This window comes from Anomalospiza imberbis, chromosome 2, assembly GCF_031753505.1.
Source record: "Anomalospiza imberbis isolate Cuckoo-Finch-1a 21T00152 chromosome 2, ASM3175350v1, whole genome shotgun sequence".
NCBI lineage: Eukaryota > Metazoa > Chordata > Aves > Passeriformes > Viduidae > Anomalospiza > Anomalospiza imberbis.
The window spans coordinates 75,484,923-75,502,657 of NC_089682.1; the positions used below are offsets into that span (position 1 = coordinate 75,484,923).

Below are 17,735 nucleotides of genomic sequence, written 5' to 3' on the forward strand. Positions count from 1 at the left end.
ACCATTAGTAGTTCAGTGGAAGCTCCCACAGGGCTAAATGAAGAACAGAGTATATATTTTATGTATAAATGTTTCCTGCATAGATGTATGAATAACACAGACTATGGTAGAGATGCAACAGTGTAAATTTGAGTGCAGAAGATCTGGGATACATGAAAATAATAGAAAAAACATATTGTGATTTTTCCTAGTAGAATGGCTTTGTTTTGAAGTACTTTGTTCTGTGCTTTGTAGTCTATTTTTCATATATAAAAATTCAAGTGAAGCTGTTAAAGAACAATATATAAAGATGTTTGGTTAGGTTGCTAACTATGTGTTGACATTTTGTGAGACAAAACTGCACCACTTATATATAAGGGAGGAGGTAAACGTAGCCTGTTACCTCTCCCAATCAGTTTTTGTCCCTTCACACAGTCTGCAAAATGAAGGCTTGCTCTTACTCCTAGATGAAGCCTTTTCAGCATCACAAGCCCTGGGAGGACTCTCAAGCAACACCAAGCTACAATGACAAACACCAGCCCATTGTAAGCAAATTACTCTCATTGCAAACCAGTTAGGGTGGGTTAAATTTTTTGGCATCCTCCTGGGGGTAAAGGGAGAAAGAGTAGAAAGAAAAGCAGCATGAACACTGCCATGGCATTACCAAGTGAAAAATGACTGCATTTAAAGCCAAACAATGATAGAATAAAAAGGGTTACCTTTTTGAGTATAAGAAAAAAAATCTTGAGATTATAAATTGAGGAATATTGGATACACTGAGAGGTAATTGGACTAATCACATAGAAACAGCAATGGCAAAGGAAGGATGTGGTCTGTGGTTCTGTCATGGTTTAGCCTCAGCCAGGACCAAGCCCCAAGCAGCTGCTTGCTCACTCCCCACCAGTAGGACTGGGGAGAGAATCAGAAAGAACAAGTGAAAAACTCATGGCTTGAGATAAAGACAGTTTAAGAGGTAAAGCAAAAACTGCACACAAGCAAAGCATAACAAGGAATTCATTCTCCACTTCTGATGGGCAGGCAGGTGTTCAGCCATTCCCAGGATGGCAGGGCCTCATCACCCATAATGGTGACTTGGAAAGGCAAACACCATCACTCCAAATCTCTCTCTCTTCCTTCTACTTTCTCCTACTTGTCCCTTTCACATAGTGAACATGACACCATGGGATATGGACTATCCCTTGGATCAGTTGGGATCAGCTCTCCCTGCTGTCCCTCCTCCCAAGTTCCCATGCACCACCAGCCTCCTTGCCAGCATGGTGGTATGAGAAGCACAAACGTCCTTGAATGTTGTGTAACCACTTTAGCAATAACAAAAACATTTCTATCTTGTCAACAGTATTTGCAGAACATGCCCAAAAGACAGCCCCAAAGCAGTCTCTTTCAAGTAAATTAACTGTACCACAGTCCAAACCAGCATAGGTAATCATGGCAATCCTTCCTGGTTAACAAAAACAGGGGGTGGAGTCATGGGTGGGATTGTTCTTGTACCAGGTTGTATCATTGTGGCACAACAGCGGGGGGCCACGATGATACATTCCCCAGGAAGCCTTTACAAAAACCCATGGGTATATGAACCTTGTGGCAGAGCATGTTAAGGCAGCTGCAGAGAATTCTGCAGCAGAACAGACGTGCTCTGCCTTGGTCTCTCGTAACAGACCTTGTATGTTGGGATTTACTTTCATCATCTGAGAACTGAGCCTGCCCTCCCTGGCAAGAAAGCTAGGAAATTCTGAGATATCAAAATTAATTTTCACCAAACCAAACTGTGACTGCTGATGCATCTAAAGCCAATCAACCATGCAAAGCTGGAATTATTATTTTTTCCTGATGCAACATTGTTTGCGATAGATGACAAAATGGTTCTTTCTTAATGTGGTACAAGTGTTAGAAAAAGAATTCTGACATGTAGCGGGTATCTCTCAGAGGCACTACATAAAATGTGTTGGGGTTTTCTGTCTTAAATAATCCTCCAATATCTGCTGACTGCCTCATGTGTGTGAGAACAAAGGTTGCCTGTAATCCCTGTCCCTGCTGTCTCACTGCAGTTCTTCCTAATGGCTATGAAGGGTTTGTCTGAGACCAGTCAACAGATTCTTCTGGGCTCTCCTTGTGTGGATTATTTTAACCTATCAGAAAACTGAATGGGATCCTGAAAGACTATTCAAGACAGCTGGCCTGCCATGGAAGGGAAAACAATGGCATTTGTTTTAGTTCTCTGTTGCAGGCAAACCACCTCAAATAGAAAATGAGTGATGTGTGGGATTCCAAAAACAGTAATGGTTTTTAAAGTTTGTGCTTATAGCAGTGCAGCTGCAGTGCATGCCTTCTCTTAGTTTATGATCCATCACTTTGTCACTGTGAATGCTGCTGATATGATTTTCGGCAGTGGCACAAAACTTACTGTAATGGGTAAGAAACTTTAGTTTCCACTTTTAATTCGCTTCAAAGGCCATGTCTTCTCTTTAGAGAATGTAATCATTAACTTCCCTATCATTATTAAACTGGTGTGTGTTAGCAGCCCTGTCTACTTCTGAGCATAGAATAAGTTGTGTCCTCTAGGTAGGGACACACCTTTCATTTTGGAGAACTGAATGAATGTGTTTCCAGTAAAGAAAAAGCTGTCACTAGAAAGAATGAGGATAAGGAATAGTATAAATAATATGTGCATGACATAAAAAAAAAAAAAATTGTCCTAATGAATCAACACATGCAAAAATTCCCCAAAAGTATAGCTACTCTCTATAACACTGGTTTTGCTGGGGCTAGAGATGATTAAGGACAAGTCAGTGAAAAGCTGTCTATCTGTCTGGAAAGAACTGACTTAGAGTTGCACTTTGAAGGGGTCTAGAAAACAAGATCAAGACAATACAAGCTTAAATTATCATGGATCTTCCCAGGGTAAATTAAAGAATGTGTTGTCTCAGATAACCGGGAAAAACACATGTGCTAGCATTTTTAACTTATAAAAAAGAAGGTATTAATAAGTGCTGAGCTGTAAGCAATACTAAAATCTGTCTGCAGCTTTTTAAGTCCTTGTTGTTATAGAAAGTCGCTCTCCACAGCACAGCCAGTTTCTTTCCACTGTACAGGCTCACCAGGATGGTGATACAAAGACCACAAAGGACAGTGGTCTTACTATTTCAGAATGGGTGCTAAACAGCCACTGAAAACCACAGAAAAATAATATAAGATTCATTTCAAAGTGAAAGAGGTCTCAGGGAATGTCAACATATGGGATATATTTTCCTAATATTCTAATATGACACCTAAATAAATAGATAAATATAATCCAAAAAATTGTTGGAACCTCCAACAACTGATTGAGCCTGGGGCAAAAGGGCTCTGGACAGGGCATTTCTGATGTTGATCACAGCTGTTTAGACACACAGATTTGGTGGTGTTCCCTTTCAGACCTGTTTTCTAGGAGACCTGAGATAAATGTACACCGTATTTCTTCTTTTCTGGTACCACATGAGGGGAGGGTTAGTACACAGGCTTGGCTCAGAGGACTGGGAGTAGAGGAGAGGTTTTTCTGCGGCTGCAAAATGGTGTGAATAATAATAGACTGTTCTTTGGCAGTGGGACAAAACTTACAGTCATAGGTAAGTAAGAAGTCAGATCTCTGTGATCTATGTGATACTGGTTTAGGGGACAAGAACATTCTTAATTAAAAGCTTAATAATGATAATTTTTCATGCAGCCATGAGAACAGGATTAATGTTTTATTGGTTGCTTATTAAAATGAGATGTGCCATTATGGAAATGTAGGATTTACAGGTACAAATTCTGAGGTCCTTGTGTCTGCAGTCTTTGTCTTTCATTTCAGGGAACTTCATGAAGGGAGAAGGGAATAAATAATTCTGTTTCCTCTCATTCTCCAAGGAAATATTATAGAGGTTGGGAATGAAAAATGCCTCTCTAGTCTGCAGGTTTTTATAGTTTATCTGTGTAATGATCCAAAGCAGCATTTTGGAGGTAGAGTCTGGATTCTCCTGTGTGCTAAACCATGGAGGGAAGGAGTAATCTTGCTGGCATTTTGCTTGCCTGTCCATGGATGTTTGGCAGGCTGTCTAAAGTTGCTTTGGGACGCTGGCTTCTGCTAGCAATCCTTTCCACAACTTCTGCTGCTCAGCAAGGACTGTATTATTTTTCTCTTAGTATACTTTTTCCCTCTATTCTTTTTATTTTTCCCCATTTTCTTTCTTTGTTTTCCCCCATCCCAGCAAAGGATTTAACATCACCTATATCAGGGGATTTCAGAATCACAAGGAAAAGTAACCTTTTCTATCTGCTACTGCCCCATCTGATAGCAAACTGTAGAAATATTCACTGATGCCTGCTCCTTTAAACAGTACTATTTTAAGGAACTATGTGGCTGGCAGGAAAAGCATAATGACACTGGGGGTTAGAGCCTGACTTTGTACAGCTGTGCAAACCAGCCGCTTAACTTTGGAGTCGGTACTGTGCTCAGAGTCATAGGTAAGGAGCTGTTGTTAACCCAAGTGCTCAGTGTGGAGGACACCTGAAAATTGCCCTTTCATTCATGATACGTAGCATATACGGAGATGATTTTAAAATGAGAGTAGGAGAGAAAGATAACAAGAAATTGTGAAACTGACCTTGCAATGATGGGAATGAAGGAACTGTGATACTTTTTCTCTCAGGTGGGTGAAGTCTGTCTGACAGGGAATGAGTTAATGCATGGAAGTGATCAAGCTTTGTGTCAGTGTCTACCATGAGCAGCATGGATGACCAAAACACAATAGGCTGCTGATCAGACTTTTTTTTCTAGTCCTTGCATTTACCAATCCCTTTATCCCATTTCAAGCATGCTAATTTACTGATTTTCTTTGTCTCTCCAGTAGTTTCAGTACTTTTATAAATCTTTTTTCTGTCTCTCTTTTTCACCTACCATCCATGTATGATTGTTTCTTTTTTACTTTAAGCTATTAAATTTCTCCTTTTTCTTTTGTCCTCCTATCTGTTTCCATCTCTTCACTCAATAGCCATTAGGGCTATGAGCTGTAAAATTTGTCAGAGATACTACTAATATAGGAAAAAACATCATAACACCAAGTGCTGGAAGAGAGAAGCAGAAGTGATCAACCTCTCTCCATACCCACTAAAAGGAAAGAGAGCAATATTAAACCCTCTAGGGAGTTATCTCTATTTAATATCCAGGTCATCTGAAGTCTGTACAAGCTCATACAGAAGCAGCCCAGGGATCTTTGCAGAGCAAGCACTGGTGGTCACAATTAAGGCATCATTTGAATGCAAACACAAGGGCTTAGGGGACAAGATGTCTGCAAGATACTAATTTCTGCTCATTCTGCTACCTCTCTTCCTCTGCAAAGGAGAGAGTGGTCAGAAAGAACAACCACAATTAACAGTACCTTGATACAAAAAAAAAAAAACCAACCCAGAGTAATAATTTTCTCTTTGGCTTCATAGGTTTCCCTACATTCCTTTTTCCAGCAGCACTCTACAGACCTCATGGGTTTCTCATGCTAGATGAGTCAAAACTATTTTTTTGACTCATCTAGCATGAGATGCAGTATATGAAAACGTCCTGGCTTTTAGGGTCCCTGCTTGGCTTCTGAGTAACTTCTCATGGCTGCCTTGTAGATCCTTTTGGCTGAGGTCAGTTCTCATTAATCTTAAAAGTAGGTATTAAACACCTTAGGACAGGGAACAATGCTTGATTTGCAAGTCTGTAGAACCTTGCATCATTTGGGGAAGGCGTGTAGCCTAGGATCAGATCACTATCTCATTACCTACAATAATGTAGAAATCAAATTACATATAGACATGTTAATATTCTTAGAAACTGATTGGTTAAGACCCAGGGCAAAACCTGTCCCTGGCAGATTCATGTTACCTGCCTCAATTGTTTTTCACTTCAGACTGAGAGAAGGATCAGCTCCTTCCTTCCTTCCTTCCTTCCTTCCTTCCTTCCTTCCTTCCTTCCTTCCTTCCTTCCTTCCTTCCTTCCTTCCTTCCTTCCTTCCTTCCTTCCTTCCTTCCTTCCTTCCTTCCTTCCTTCCTTCCTTCCTTCCTTCCTTCCTTCCTTCCTTCCTTCCTTCCTTCCTTCCTTCCTTCCTTCCTTCCTTCCTTCCTTCCTTCCTTCCTTCCTTCCTTCCTTCCTTCCTTCCTTCCTTCCTTCCTTCCTTCCTTCCTTCCTTCCTTCCTTCCTTCCTTCCTTCCTTCCTTCCTTCCTTCCTTCCTTCCTTCCTTCCTTCCTTCCTTCCTTCCTTCCTTCCTTCCTTCCTTCCTTCCTTCCTCCCTTCCTCCCTTCCTCCCTTCCTCCCTTCCTCCCTTCCTCCCTTCCTCCCTTCCTCCCTTCCTCCCTTCCTTGCTATTGTGTAGATGGGGGCCCAAGTAGGATATCCCATGACAGTACAATTCTGAACACTGCAATGACCACCATGTCTTAACTCCATCCCCAGGAATGTAACTCTGTTTCCTGAAGACGTTCGTGCCTTAAAAGAGACTCCCTTATCTATTCACCCAATATTACAAATACAGGCCTTACTTACAGCAAAACTGGGGACTTTTCTGCCCATCTGTTTGCTCAATTTCTTTGCTGCTTTGTATCCTTCTGACGGAGGCAATACAAGAAATTCAGGTGCTCATGCATTTCTGTGGCCAGACCCTTTATGTTTCTGTGTAACGAGTGAAAAGAAATCCTTCCACTTTCCTGGTGTGTCCTATCCAATAGACATTAATTGTCCAATAGACAGCAGTTAAAAGGCCAGGTGTTTCAGGAGTAACACGGCAGAAACTCAGGACCATTTTCAGGGGGTTCTGGTTGAACAGAGGGATGGAGGCTCTGGACCATGTTGTTTTGTGTTTCAGGGAAGAATGATGAAATCCTACCTCCAGCTGTGGCCATCTTTTCCCCATCAAAGCAGGAGATCCAGCAGAAGAGCAAGGCCACGCTGGTGTGCCTGGCCTCTGGTTTCTACCCTGACCACCTGACTCTGGGGTGGAGGGTGAATGGTGTGAAAAGGACTGAAGGGGTGGGGACAGACGAGTACTCCACACAGAATGGGAGCACCTACTCACTGACCAGCCGGCTGAGGATGCCAGCCTGGGAATGGTTCAACCCTCTGAATCGATTTGAGTGTGTTGCCAATTTTTTTCAGAACGGAACAACAGCATCAATAAACAAATTTATCTATGGTGATGCTGGTGAGTAAAAGACATCTCTTACCATGCTGGCTAAGATAGAAATCACAAATCAAAAGAGCAAGTGTTATGATACGAACCACGTCTATATATAGGTTCCATACAAGGTGTTCTTCTGGCACAAATACAGACCTAAATATCTAGGCATTAGCATATGTCTCTTCCCATTCCTGGGCCTTTGTCCCTGTGTTACCATTCTACATGTAGAGTTTCTTCAGGCTTTCCACTGAGAAATCTCTGTAGTAGAGTAAATTGCACAGTATCATGAAACACCTAGAGCAGTAGGAAGAATGAGGCAGTGTTTTGTAAAGTGAAACTTCTAAAACCTGTATTCTGTTTGCTCTGAAGAGAAAGATGACTTTCAATTCATTTTTGCCTTTCAGGTTGTGCACTCACAGAAGGTACGTGTGGCTTCTCACGTAAAGAGAATTTTGCCTCTTCTCTCAGGCAATTATCAGTGTGTATTTCAATGCCAGTTTTACTGACATTAAGTACAACGTGTGGGAGATATCTGCTGTATGAATAGCTTCTTCTTTCCCCTGTAAGTGATTTGTATGTGATATTAAAAAAAAAAGAAAAAGAAGAAAAGTTTTTTGGAGGGCTGTTTGTGCACATTGTATGTAGCTCAGCTTTGGGGTTTAGCTCTCCCATATGATTCCATTTTGAAAATAGAAGAAACCATGGTACCTTCCTGTAGACTGAAATGTACTCTTTATCGTCTCCTCCAGTCCTAGAAAGTGACTTCCATTGGGAATATTCTTGCTCAGCCAGGCAAGAAATGATCCATATTTACCCAAGAGATTCTGGCATCAAGATTTAGGATATGATATTCTGAATATTTCTCAGTATCAAACTCAGAACAATTCCCATGACAAGTCACATTCTGCTCCACACTGCTGTCATGTATGGAGGATATCCATAGTAGAAATTACATTTCTTTCCTCTTTGTACACATATTTCCACACTCCTGTTTTTCAAGAACTTCTTTAATGCTTCAGGAACCTTAAGGCTGAGCCAAGACAGATCTTGTATCTCAATACTATGGCAACCCCTTAAGAGTGAAAAATCCACGAGAATAAAACTTCTAGAAGCTGTCTTATTCTGGGCTTTGTAAAACTTTCCTGATACATCGTCAGCACTCATAAGGCCACTGACAATAACGGGACAAAATAAAACATTTGTATCTTGCGGTTCAGCCTATTTTGTGTTCCTAACTGGGGACTCAGATGAAGTGCCCAGTTCATCAGTAGGTGTGGAACTCAGTACTTTCCCAGCATAAAGCCAATCTCTGTCTTTCCTAGACTTGCTTTCTCTTTTGGTTCTTTAAGTCACTATATTCTGTCCCTTCCCTGCTTCTCTGGTGTCAACAGAGCCACTCATTTGGCTCGCGTTCCTTTATGTTGCTTAGCTAAAGATTTCAAGGGTTCTCATTTGATGAAAGCTCCATTAAAACTACCATCTTGTAATGATGATGATGAAAATTGAAAACACAAATACAAATGGTGTTTGACTTGCAGAGTCGTACTTGCGGTATGGAAATTCCCTGAAGCTCACTTACCTCATCCTCTGTGGCAAAGCCTTGGTCTATGCAGTTTTGGTGAGTGGTCTGGTGTGGACAGCCAAGGTAAGTCAGAGTGGCCCTGGAAGGCAGGGCTTACTCACTAGTCAAGGATCAGTGCATGCAGGCTAAACCTTTTCTCAGAGGTGTAGCTGTTCTGCAGCTGCTCTGCCAGGCTTTGTGCAGTTCGACTTGAAAAATCTCAAGTGATGGGTTTTCTCTTGCTGTTTTTCCAGAACTCAAATCAAATCAATGCTATCTAGAAGAAAAAATTCCTTCTCACAATCTTCTTTAAACACATGAAAAAGATGAGAATTAAGGACAAGTTGCCCAGAAAGTAAATAAGGGAAAGAGCAGCTGTATCATACATTTGTGTAACCATTGCAAAGGGGCTTACGCCAGCAGTGATAATAATAGGCAGGTCTTGGAGGTGATGCAGAGGATAAATCTGATCAAACATTTACAAAGATTTAAAAAGAACAGCGGATCGATCTGAACAAATGGGATAAATTGAACTAACTGCCAGGGAATGCTTTTTATTAGTAAGTTTCTCCTATGGCGGAAACATACACACAGCGAGAGCAGCAGAAGTCTCAGCATTTGTCCATTTAAAAGCAGAACAGGGAGATGTATTTGAAAAGTGACCTGGTTGAGCTGGGGGCAAGGATGAGGACAATCTCAGTTATATTTTTTGGTCCTTTGGCAAAGATATACTGGAGGGAATAGATTTGTCTAATTCTGGATCATAGTCATAGAATCCCAGAATGGTTTAGGATAGAAAGAACATTTAAAGATTATCTAGTTCCATCCCCACACTGACATGGGCAAGGACATCCTTCACTAGACCAGGTTGCTCAAAGCCCCATGCAACCAGGCCTTAAAGACTTCCAGGGGTGGGACATCCACAGCTTCTCTGGGAAACCTCTTGAACATTCAACCATTAATGGTAACTCTTTGGGCAAGGTCATCCAGCCAGTTCCTGTATTTGTTTCTGTTGTTTGGTGGTTGTTGTTGTTACCATTACTATTTTATTGTTCTTCTTTATTTTATCCCATTTTGTTTTCAATTAGACTGGTGTCAAGTTATCTAGAGAATAAATGAAGAGCCCTTGTCATCACATCAGCAGGAGCATGAAAAGTTCACTACCTTTCCATAGCAAAATAGTGATGCTTCTACGAAATTCGGAATATAATTTTTTTGTAATTGTCTGTTGCCATCCTGTTCTTCACATTTTTGTAATCACTGCTGAGCTTTCCCTGTACTTCCATATCATAATGTATCATATTTCATTGTAACGTATCTTTAAAAGTAGCACCTTCTTAATGCTCTGAGGCTGAGAACTCATCTCCTTGATTTAGGAATAAAGTTTTTGCTTCTTTTCCCTTGAAAAGCATGAGTTGTTGTTTTCAAATTTGGTCTTCTGTAGTAATAATGTCCTACCGCACAACTTTCAGTGATGAATAGTGCCATAAGGAATGCACATTAAAGATCATTCACTGACAGTCCCTGTAGAAATAACTTACCAGATATGGGAACAGCAGAGACTCATCCAGTACTTACACTGTGTACCAACAAGCAGAGCAGGGCTGCAGGCTTTGGAGGCTTGCCCTTGCCAGGGGCTGATTTGGAGCCAGAGCAGCTGCATAATTCAAAGGTGGTAGAGAAGGAAAGAGCACTCCAGCCAGATGAGAAGTGACATCCTCTTGGGAGAGGCATGGGAGCTGCTTTTTCTTTCACTTGGTTCTTTTGTGGGATTACCTTGGTGATGGCACCAGATTCCCTGTGGTATTGAAGACAAACTTGGTGAATAGATTATAAGTCATCTGAAACTTAATGGTTTTGTTTCAAAAGGATCTGATGACAGGCTTGAGAGGAATCTGTCATACCTCTATTCATGTCATTAAAGAAAAAAGCTGTATCTTATGGCTAGAGGACAGGTGGGTATAATGCTGTAAAATGGAGTTGTTGTCCTGCTCAGTGTTTGCCACTCTTTCAATCTCCTCAAAACACTTCAGAGGAGGAGAAAATATCCAACTCAGCCTACTCAAGAGATTTATTTGGTGTTCTGAGTACAGAAATTACTTAAGTAATCTCGTGGCTGCTCCAAACAAAACAGAGAACTGTTTCCTGAAAAATACTTTTAACAAAAGTGCTTCAAGGGGTCTTACACTCACAAGATGTGAACGAGCTGGTCTAGGGAAAGGCGTCCCCTTCCTCTTTGGAGACGAAACAAAAGGAACAGTTCTCGGCAAGTGGGAATCGTGAGAAGGTTGTACAAAGGGGGGCACATTTCAGGGGGTGTGGCAAAGATAAACAAACAGATTCATATTTTCATTCTGAGGATGGGTCCTTTTTCCAAGAAAAAGAAATACCCCCTTATTCATGCTCTATGAAGTTAGAATGGACTGGAGCACAGCAGAATGGAATATTCTGAAATAATTCCAGCTCAGCCTGAAACACATTAAGATTTATTAGGACATTTGGTGAAAATGGCTGAATTTATCAGGGCTGTCAGAAAAAGGCCCAGATCAATCTTGTCCTCACACACACAGACTTTTAGAGTGGTCATGGCAGCAGAACTTGGTTAAAGTGAACAGAGCACAGACTTGGGCATAGGAATTTTGGAGCAGACAAGCTACGGTGTGAAGGAGGGACATAACTAAGCAGTTCATTGGAAGAAAAGAATCTGGCAAATGACAGAGGCTTCCCTTTAGACTCTGGAATATGAAGAATGTTCCCACAGTGAATTCATATCTCTCAGTCACTGGAAATTGAGACCAAGGTCAGCAATCCAATCCTGTTCTTTTCCCAGCTTGCTACAAGCCATGTAATTCTCATTCTCACACACTCCTGCTGTTACAGAGGTGATTGTGCAAAGAGACCACTTTAAAAGAGAGACAGATACATATCTGGGCTCATATAATATCTCTCTTTTTTTTTTTTTTTTAATTGAAGTATGTTTAAAGGAAAGTTTTTGTCCATCAAGCTCTATTTCAAGAGTGTTTTCTACAGACGATGTTTGTGATGGGGCTGAAGCTTAGGTCCAAGGAGAGAAGCAGAATTCTGCTCTGCACCCATTTGTTGGCACTCCTTCTAGCCATACAGGAGACCATTTTGGACAAAGTGATGTCTTCAGGGTGATATTTATGAAAGTCCACTTCTCTACAATTACACTGTGTCTCTTACAGTTTTCAAGAAACCAGCTAGTGAGAATGAAGGTGGGGCTTTTAGGCATAAAGTATGAGAGAATGCCAGGTGCACTAGACAATGGATCAAGTATGATTAAATTGTGTTGACTTTTCAAAGAAGAGTAAAATGGAAGATTAGGAAGAGTAAGAAAATAAAGACATTCATTTAAAGAATGAAAAGAAATAAATAAACACATAACTCAGAGACAGAGTAAAACTGATGCAATTGAGAGATAAGGAAGAGAATCTAGCCTTTAGTGGAGGAGAAGCAAAGGGAACCAGAGTGCGTTTCTGTAAAACAGTGTTTGTGGTGACCTTTTCTGTGCACCATAAGCTATATACTCAAGGGATTAGTAAATGTGGAGAGTCTTTCTGGAGCTCTTTCATCCACTTTGCATCTCATTATTACCTCACACCACAAGTTAAACCATTGGTAGTTCAGTGGAAGCTCCCACAGGGCTAAATGAAGAACAGAGTATATATTTTATGTATAAATGTTTCCTGCATCAGTGTAGGAAAAACACAGACTAAAGTAGAGGAGCGCTTGTGAAGCTTTGGAAGCATAAGACTTGAGAATATACTAGCCAGGCAGAAGAAGTAGGAGGCTTAGAGCAAAGGTCCTAAAGGAGTTTCTCTCTAACACAGAGTCAACGGCAGGGGAAACCATCTCTGAAGGCCTCAGCAGAAAATGGTACTTCAGAATGAGAGCAGATGATGTGCCAAAATGCGCTGGAAAATATCTCTTTAAGGGAATAGCAGTTAAATTTTACCAAAACAGGATGCGGTTTGACATTTACTCAGAAAACCTTTTTGATAACACATCAGCCTCTCTTACCACAACACCTCCCCAGCTTCTCAGGACGATGCACAGGATGTGGCTTTCTGTTCACCATTTTACAGCTGGGCAGAAAAAGTGGCACATAAACAGTCTCAGGAAAGCTGTTGGGTTTTTTGACTCAAGTTATCACACGATCTTCTTGTTACTCAAGTCAACAGATGGGTCTGCATGTGCAGCTGCTCTTTCTGTTGTGCAACATACAAAAAAAAAATTGTGGTTTTGGGGGAGTTGCTGACCTGCTTTTACAAATTAAAAAAACTCTAGTGCTTTTTCTAGGCATGTCAAATCAGCAAATCAAGATAATAAAAATCATAGACTTGTAGAAAAATTGATGGGAGGGGACTTCTGGAGGTGTCTCAATACAAATTCCAGTTCAAAACAGGGCTAACTCCAATGCTCCAACACATTTTGCTCAGAACTTTGTCCAGGTGATTTCTGAATATCTTCAAGGTCAGAGATTTGACAAAATCTTTAAGAAACATTTTCCAGTGTTGAAGCATCATCAAGTGAAAGTACTTTTTATTTATTTATTATTAGAAAGTACAAATCAGGGTTTACCTTGCTGCATCTTGTTTCCACTTAATTCCACTATGCCCCTCTAAGACTACAACTCTGGTTAGGCATTTGGAGTCATGCAATTACTAATATTTTAGCCTTCTTTTTTGCATGATGAACAAAATCCCTCAACCTCTCTTATATTTCTGCCCCAGTCCCTTGATCATCTTAGTGACTGACCCTCTGCTGCACTCTACAGTTTTTGATATCTCTGTCGTACTGGGGCTGGGGCAAGACGGGAATGTGTGTGGACTAGAGAGGTGGTATTCCAGACGTAGTCTCAAGAGTGCTTCAACATGTTAACTGCACCCTTGCTAATGCAACCAAAAATGCAACGATCCTTCACTGCTGAAAGGGCTTGTTGCCTTTTCATGTTTAATTACTGTTCTGCAAAGTAGTTCTCCTAGCCAGTCAGCTGATATTTAAAGGATTCACATAAAAGTTCTTTTGCCTTTTCTCCAGGGATGTGCCTGTAGTCCAATAATTCCCATCCCAATGAAGAAACACTGCACAATAATCACTGCACAATAAATTGAAAACTTCCTTTGAAGATCAGTATGGCTATCCTGCATGCGTGGTAATAGTCCTTTGCCCTACAACATTTACAATATAATCTGACATATTTCAGACTGGGATAAGAATAATATCACAGTGTGGATGCTATGTCTAATTATGGAATCTTCCCATTCTATATCCTTTATTTAAACCTTTCCAAAACTGGGAACATATTGTTATTATTATTATTTATTTCAGAACTAGCAAATTATGCAGGTGACTTTTATACATCACAAGAACCTTGCTTAGTGCTTTTTTGCTTTAGAACATTTTAAGACAATTTGTTACATTATCATCATGAAAGGCTTACACCAAAGAGTGTCCCAGGCTATGACTAATCCCACTGTATCAGTTACTCTGTTTGGGAGAATGGTGGTGATGGAAAGAGACTGGTAAGTCTTTTTGTGTGGCATGAAAGAGTCTTCATGCCAAATCAGAAATATCCTGTCAGGGAGAGGTTATGCAGTATATAAATTTACATTCACATCCTGTTTTTTCATCCCTCTCTATTTTTTCATCTTCAAAATATGGATGCTCTCTGAAGCGGTGTTCATATCAGGACTTAGCTCACAGTCAAAAGATCTATAAGACCTTGAGAAACATTGCAAAGTTGCCTTGGATAAAAAAAGCCCTCAGAACTCAGCTGCAAAGAGAAGGAATCAACCAGATTAATACTGACTATTGCTGCTTATTCAGTTGTGAGAGAGATATAAAGAGATAGATGTGACACACATAGTGGAATGGGATTCACTGTGCAGCCAGAAGTAAACTCCATAGTCAGAACAATTTCTGAACAAATGAAAATCTGCATGTTATTTTTTCTTGAATGTGAATTCATTCCAAGTTGCATACTACTTTGACTACCTGCCTTTACACTTTATACCCTCCATATACATTCAGCTTTTCAGGATTTTGTCTATGCACTTGCAGGCCTTGGTAATGACTCCTCTTTTGTCATTTTAATTCAGTCTGTTGCATATTAGTTCTGTATAGATTCTATTCCTGCATCGTCTTTTGTTCAGACTCCTTTTCATCACCACTGAAAATGATAGCTCTACAGTTTTTTTGTGATTCGGGTAACCTTTGCAAGCACAGTGAAAAACATTGTGGTTCAGGAAGGAATGAGAGTGCACATAGAAGTCACTATCTCTAAAGTACTTCCGACTTGTGTATGTCAAGCAACTGTTCTGTGTCAGGTAAGAACATATCTTAGGGGACAATAACTTGTGGTTGTATCAACTACAATTTGCATTTCCTTTATTTTACATCTGCATTTGATTAACAATCTTTATTGATTGTTCTGATAAGGTGGAGGACAAATGGCTGATCAGGGAAGAGGAGTTCAGCAATTAGACTGCACTTCAAATACCTATTTTGCCTAGGTCTTATTTCTACCTATTCTTGTTCCCAACTCTCAGTAACATCTGCTTTATAAGTAGGTGATTGCCCTACGCCCCCTTTTCCGGTGCCGAGAGCAGCTCCCTTTGGACGGAAGGTGCTGAAAGGGGAGAGGTTTATGTAAAGAAAGCAAGTGACTTTGAAGTGTTGTGTCCAAACTGCTGGCACAGAAATAGATGGCTGAGTGGTTTGACTTCACAGACAAAATGTCCAAATAGAATTCTGCAAGGTTTGCCCGGTTAGCCTGGAATCCAGCTGAAATGTCACCCTCTTGCTTTAGAGTTCCACCATAGGAATAATAAATCAATTGCATCGCCTTCCCTGGCTGCTGCAGATACCAGTACATAGAATTGTGATTATCATTTTGACTGCATTTCAGGGTAACGTTCTCATCTTCTCTCACCACAAGACTTGGGGTTTGGGTGATTTCAGCTCCTGTAAAACAGAACAAAACAAAAACACAGTAAAACAAGTAAGCCACGTTCTCCCAGCAGCAAAGGAGATATTATGGCTCTACTGATTCCTTACTTGTTTCAAAGAAGTACATTGCCACACACAGAGCTGTCCACATCCTCATTTCTGCCTCGGGAGTCAGTGAACCTACCCCATATGACTTATATAGATCTGTTTCACCTGCTTCCTCTAAACCAATAGCAGATATCTCTGTAACAGCTACATCTACGCTGGAAAAAAAGTTCCTTCCTGCAAGATTTCAAGCAAACACTTTATTTGAAGTGCATGTGTTGAAATCACACAGAAAATTTCAAACTGACTCATCTGGAAGATTTTCATACTCTACCAATGACAATTGTGGTTTTATTTACCCTTGCATGTCTTTTTTTACTTTTTGATTTTTTTTTTTCCAGAATAAACCAGAAAATGTTTAATGCAACGAAATAATGTGGTTTCATTTTGTATAGGTGGATGTTTTCTTTTGGGAAAAATACAATACCTAAGCTCAGACCTTACTTTTTTTCTTCTTTCTCCACCTGTTAGAACAAGCACGCATGATATTATTTTGGGAAGAGCTTTATATGGGAGCCTGTTGCAGCCTTAGCACAAAGCAAAAATTAAGGAAAATCTGGTTATTCCTGAAATAAATATCCAACAATTTCTTGGCCAACAGTACCTGTACTAATTATATATATCTTGCTGGATCCAGAGTGATACTACTGATTCTGATGCAAACTTTTAACCTGTATTAAGAAGACTGATTGCTGTGCCACCATGGTATTTTGGAAGCACAATGGGAACCATCACAGTATTCATAATTTGCCATTTATAGCTTTAAAGTGTAGCCCCAGAGGCCCATGCTCATATCAAGCAAAACAAGATCTTATATATATTCTTTCTTATTTAAGTGAAATGGTACCATCTGCTGGAGTGAGGGGGTGTTTACAATGATCCTTACAGGATTATTTTTCACAGATCTTTATTTTTGCATTAGCAGATATTCATGGAAATGGAACTGGAACTAATGGGACTGGAACTAATGTACCAGAGATATATATGTCTGTTGTTAAACTGGAGACTGTGAAATGCTGCATTGAAAGTGTTGACTCACAAGTACACGGGTTCTTTATCTGGACAAGAAAAATATCAGAGGTGATATTGAGAATGGGATTTCAAAACCATAATGCAGATGAGGAGGGGAACAAGTGTGTGTAATAGCTGATGAAGTTCCTAAATAGATATGCTGTAAAAACTGTCCTAAGATCCAGGTAAATGGGCAGGGAAGAGAAACCTCTTTTCACTCTTTTCATTCTTTTCATTTTTCACTTCCTCTGGGTTTTACATAGTACAGTGGGCAGATGAGGGGTCTATAGCAATGTTACAGGTAAAACCTTTCAGAACAATATCTAGATTCAAATCCCATGTTGCTGTTTTGAGACAAGATCTGAATCCTGACAAAACAGCTTTCTAGTGCACTGTGCAGTAAGGTATCACAAAGGGATTAATGACTATTTTTTTTTCTACTGTATATAAATACAAACTTATAGCTTAAATTTCAGATTCTATATTCGATCAATAAATATTTAAGTATTATTTAAGTACATATTCACTTAATACAAAGTGAAAGAATTTCAAGAGGAAAATATGACTCACAACATCCTGCTGCACACCAGTGGTTAAGTCTAAGTGGTTAAGTGTGGGCAGTTGGAGGGAGAGACATCATCACCTAATCCTGGCAGTGAGTTTGTTGGGTTGATCTTCCTGATGGAGTTGTAAAAATAAAGGTATAAAATGTCTTGCTGGGGCACTCTGAGTATAGCATGGCTGACAACCTATTCACCTAATCATCAGCTCAGTGCTGTGATAAGCTTGCTTTCTTCTTAATGGGAATGAACACATGTAACATGGGCTTTGCTTTCAACAAATGTAATGATTAACCTTTTTAGCTATATTTTATTTTAATTTTTGTGTGATACCAAAATTACAAGATGTGGAAAAAGTT

At 40.1% G+C, this 17,735-nt stretch overlaps 1 long non-coding RNA gene across 1 annotated transcript; it reads right to left on the reverse strand.

Annotated features, from left to right (window-relative positions):
• Positions 1 to 7,499: 7,499 nt before the first annotated feature.
• LOC137469811 (uncharacterized) lies at positions 7,500 to 10,630 on the reverse strand. The gene is made up of 2 exons (XR_010996690.1): positions 10,307 to 10,630; positions 7,500 to 7,727 (listed from the first exon to the last, which is right to left on the reverse strand). It is a non-coding gene; the product is annotated as an uncharacterized lncRNA (long non-coding RNA).
• Between the last annotated feature and the right edge of the window lie 7,105 nt (positions 10,631 to 17,735).